A 5,552-nucleotide genomic window follows, 5' to 3' on the forward strand; every position below is an offset into this window, starting at 1 on the left:
GGGTTCAAACCCAGCCCTGGCCAAAAAAAAAATATATATGTATAGTATTATTTTATTCTTTGGCATATTTCTCATTTGAGTGAATTTCTTTTTAGTAGATTGCTGTCATTGTTTAAAAGGTTATGAAATTTTTCACAAGAATTTGTTAAATTATATTTCACACATAAAATGGCTTTCAAAGTCTCAACACTTAATTGTGATTTTTCTGATGTCCACACTTTATTTACCATAGAAAAAAGGCGTTCAGTTGCAGCATTAGTTCCTGGTAAGGACAGTGCATATCTCACAATTTTTAGTGCATTATTGTATGGAACATGGTTTGTTTCAAAATGATGAAATATTTCTAACCATTTGTTCTCTATTGTGATTTTTGCTGATGCCCAAGAGTTAACCTTTTCCTTATCAATATATTTTTTAACAATGATATCTTTTAAGTCGTAAATGTCACTTTCAAGGCCGAAGCTAGACTTTTTGCTGCCACTATAAAATATAAATAATACAAGTACTGTCTGCTAAATTCATGAAATAAATAAATAAATTGCTTACCTAAATTATCTGAATAGCTGATTTGTTGACATCACTTTTTTAACTAGCACTAGCACGCAGTATGATGTGTATCATCTGAGAGACAGTTACAAAATGTTTTCGTGGTTACCAATGTCAAAAAATGCCATTGTTCATTAAGTCCAAACAATGGTGTTCGAATTCTAACAACTGATCAACAATGCAAACTTTGATAAGCAGTTCCCGATAATTAGTTCTCAACAATTATTTGTTATTATTAAAGTTTAACATAAAATTAACAAAAATAATATAAAAGTCATATCCTGGAGAAATAGCCACATGGCAGTGTTGGGACCAGAATTGCCGCTGAGAGACCACCACACACATGTAAAGACAAAAAGTACTTTATTTTGCAAGCATATGCCTGGGCCATTCTTCCCTTCAGTGTGGCTGGAGGAAGGGTGACCCCCTTAGTGAAGTGAGCTGAAGTTTTGAAAGTGCATAGAGGAATTTCATCAGGTGTTTTGTCAGGCGGGGCTGCTATTGGCTGAGCTGGTTATGGTTAGGGACCCTCTGGGGGGGCTACTTGTTTGTTCCAGACAGTTTGGCTCCTTCTGAGCTAATTGTCCTTGCCTAGAAGCAAGGGAGGGAGCCAGTCTCCTTCTGATTCCACCTGGGTGACCTTGCCCAGGAGGGGAGTAGGGAGTTTACATTAGCCTTTTCATTTCCAAATGAAGTTACATTAACCTCTTCATTCCCAAATGGAGTTACATTATTAACCTTTTCAGCAGCCGTATATTGTATATTCCCTTCCCATTCTGCCATTCCCTAGCCTGTCCAGCATTCTTTCCAAAAATTGGGACTTTTTAAAAATGCCGCAGGATGTGGGACAAATTGTTAAAAATCAGGACTGTCCTGCCAAAAGCGGGATGTCTGGTCACCTTACCTTTACATGATGTGTAGATTGTAAATATTTACTCTCATTCTGTAGGTTGTCTATTTGCTCTGTTGATTATTTCCTTAGTTGTAAAGAAACCTTTTAATTCAATCAAGTCTCATTTATTTATTTTTGTAGTTGCTGTAATTGCCATTGGATTCATAGTCATAAATTATTTGCCTAAAGCCAGACATGGCAGCTCATGCCTGTAGTCCTGGCACTCTGAGAGACTGAGGCATGAGGATAGCTTGAGATCAGGAGTTGGAGACCAGCCTGAGCAAGAGAAACAGCAAGAGCAAGACTAAAAATAGAAAAATTAGCCAAGCATCATGACACTGGCACATGCTTGTAGTCCTAGCTACTCATGAAAATTGAGGCAAGAGGATCACTTAGGTTCCGGAGTTTGAGGCTGCTGTTAGCTATGTTGACTCCATGGCACTCTAGGCTGGGAAAGCAGAGTAAGACTGTGTCAAAAAAAAGAAAAATCTTTGCTTGGACTGTTACCTAGAAGAGTTTTCTCTACTATTTCTTCTTGAATTCTTATGGTTTCATGTCTTGCATTTAAGTCTTTTATCCAATGTGAATGAATTGTTGTGAGTGGTGAGAGATAAGGGGTCCTGTTTCATTTTCTGCATGTAGCTATCCAATTTTCCCAGCACCACTTATTGAATAGGGCTTCTTTCCCCCAGTGTCCATTATTATTGGCTTTGTCAAAGATTGGTTGGCTGCAGGCAGGTGGTTTTATATCTGAGGTCTCTATTCTGTTCTATTGGTCTATGTCTCTATTTTTGTCCCAATACCATGCTGTTTTGGTTACTACAGGCTTATAGTATAGTTTGAAGTCTGGTAATGTTTTGCCTTCAGATTTTTTTTTATTTGTTTTAGATTGCTTTGTCTCAATACCATTCACAGTAGTTCCATAAAATAAAATACCTGGGAATATATCTAACAAAGGATGTGAAGGATCTCTGTAAATAGAACTATGAAACCCTTGGGGGAAAATAACAGAAGACAGTAACAAATGGAAGAGCATACCATACTCTTGGCTGGGGAGAATCAACATTGTTAAAATGTCCGTACTTCCAAAGTGATCTACAAATTCAGTGCAATCCCCATCAAAGCACCAACATCATACTTTGAAGAACTTGAATTTAAAAAGTACTTTGTTTTATATGGAACCAGAAAAAAACCCAAATGGCCAATATAATTTTAAGAAATGAAAACAAATGTGGAGACATTATGTTACTAGACTTCACGTTATACTACAAGTGTATAGCGATCAAAACAGCATGGTACTGGCACAAAACAGAGATATAGTTCTCTAGAATAGAATAGAGAACCTAGAGATGAACCCAGCCATGTATCACCATCTGATCTTTGCTAAACCAAACAAAAGCATATAATGGAGAAAAGAATCCCTGTTTAATAAAGAGTGTTGGGAGAACTGGTTAGCCAGAAATAGAAGACAATTGGATCCAGACCTCTCACCACTGATAAAAATTGACTTTCACTGGGTAAAAGATTTGAATTTAAGACACAAAACAATAAAAATTGTGGAAGAAAATGTGGAGAAAACACTTGATCAAACAGGCACAGGAAAAGATTTTATGAAGAAGACTTCCTTGGCAATTGCAGCAACATCAAAAATAAATAAATTTGACACAATCAAGCTAAAAGCATCTGCACAGCTAAGGGTACCACAACTAAAGCAAACAGCCTTTAGAACGAGAGAAGATATTTGCATGCTATAAATCTGACAAAGGGATTATAACTAGAATCTACAGAGAACTCAAATTAATAAGAGCAAACAGCCCCATTTGTAAGTGGGCAAGAGACTTGAGCAGAAACTTTTCTGAAAATTACAAGACCAATGCCAAGAAACACATGAAAAAAATGCTCATTGTCCCTAATCATCACAGAAATACAAATCAAAATCACTCTGAGACATCACCTGAGTCCAGTAAGATCAGCCCACATCACAAAGTCCCAAAGCTGCAGATGCTGGGATGGATGTGTTGAGAAGGGAACACTTCTACACTGCTGGTGCGATTCCAAACTAATACAGCCTTTTCAGAAAGAAGTATGGAGAATCCTCAAAGAACTAAAAGTTGACCTTCCATTTGATCATGCAATCCCATTACTAGGTATCTGCCCAGAAGAACAAAAATCATTTTATCACAAGGAAATTTGTACCAGTATTTTTACTGCAGCTCAGTTCATAAGTGCCAAGATGTGGAAGCAACCCAATTGCCCATCAACTCATGAATGGATTAACAAACTATAGTATATGTATACCATAGAGTACTATTTAGCTATAAGAAAGATGGAGACTTCACGTCTTTTGTGTTTGCCTGGATAGAGTTGAAACACCTTTTTCTTAGTAAAGTATTACAAGAATGGAAAAACAAGTATCCAAAGTACTCAATACTTATACGAAATGCATAAACTGATATTTATGTAACCAATATTTATAATATAAACCAATAACTACATGCCCCAAAAAGAAAAACACTGCTCTAGTGAGGGTAAAGGAAGAGAAGGAAGAGAGGAGGGAGGAGAAGGGAGATTGGATCTCACTTAATACGCACAATGTGAGGGTGTTCAGCACGTCCCCTGGGTGAAAGGCTCAACTACAACTTGAACTTTACCTTAGAAATGATAACACTGTAACCTAAACATTCTTACCCATTTTATTAATCTGAATTTTTTTTAAAAAAAATTTATTTGTTGGATGTCGCCTGTGGCTCAAAGGAGTAGGGCACTGGCCCCATATACTGGAGGTGGCAGGTTCAAACCCAGCCCCAGCCCGAAATCGAAAAAAAAATTGTCTTTTTGGGCTCCTTTCTGGTTCCAAATGAAATATAGAATTATTTTTTAGGTCTTTGAAATATGACATTGGTGTTTTGATAGGTGTCAGATTGAATATTTAAAACACTGTGGGAAATATGGGCATTTTAACAATATCTAGTCTACTGATCAACTCTACTGAGCAAGATACGTTTTTCCATTTGTTTGTGTCATCTGTGATTTCTTTCCTCAGTGTTTCCTAGTTCTCCATGTGGCAGTCTTTCACCTCCTTAGTTAAGCATATTCCAAGGTATTTTTATGTTCTTTGTGGCTATTGTGAATGGCATTAAGTCTTTGATTTGACTCTCAGCTTGATTGTTACTGGTTTATAGATATATACGGATTTGTGTACATCGATTTTACAAGCTGAAACTTTGCTGAATTTATGTATCAATTCCAAGAGTCTTTTGGTGGAGTCTTTGGGGTTTTCTAAACAGAAGATCATATTGTAAGCTGTGTTTGCTGTCTAATACAAGATATATCCCAAGGCCATCTTGTACATTTCATCCTCCAAATTGAGAATCAGCTGTTTCTCTAGGATGCTTTACTTCCTTTTAATGGGATATATTACAAAGAAGTCACAGTCTAGGTGCTCAGGCTGCTCATTGTTACTGAGCAATCACTTTTTTAGGGGTTTTAAAAAGAAATGAGATCATTTTGGTATTTCCAATTTAAGCATACAATTTCAAAATTTTTATCTTATTTATTTGATTTTTATATTTATGTCTGTTTTTCCTTATGCTGATAATCTGAGTTGCTAGTGATATTAACATACTCATTTGTTTTATCCTAGAGTTTACATCAGGTAATTAAAAATAATAGTACCAATGTTAGTCTTAACAGTAAGACAGTATATATTTTCTACCCTCTTACCTTCTATGCTAAATGGCCACTTTGTGGAATGGAAAGTATAATCCCGAGTCTGCCTGAATATTCTCTGTGGGGGCAAAGATCTGTTGAGTTCCCTCCATCTTTGAGATTTCTTATAAATCTGTATTTCTTTAGACAGTTTCCAAAATGTATGAGATGGCTGGAGTACTTTTGTTTGAGCCAGAATGTCCCAGTTCTAAGTTCTATAGTACGATTTGATTCAGAAATTATGATGATCTTTTGGTCTAAGAACATATGCCTCTGTGCATACTATAAAACTAGCAACTGCCATACAAAACCTAGATTTATGTATCATATAGGATAATTTACATATTGTGTATTGTTTTCTGGTATATAAAACATCTGTTTTTGTATGCCATATTATTTTATCCTC

Source organism: Otolemur garnettii, unplaced genomic scaffold (assembly GCF_000181295.1).
Source record: "Otolemur garnettii isolate 467f Iridium unplaced genomic scaffold, OtoGar3 scaffold00117, whole genome shotgun sequence".
NCBI classification, from domain to species: domain Eukaryota; kingdom Metazoa; phylum Chordata; class Mammalia; order Primates; family Galagidae; genus Otolemur; species Otolemur garnettii.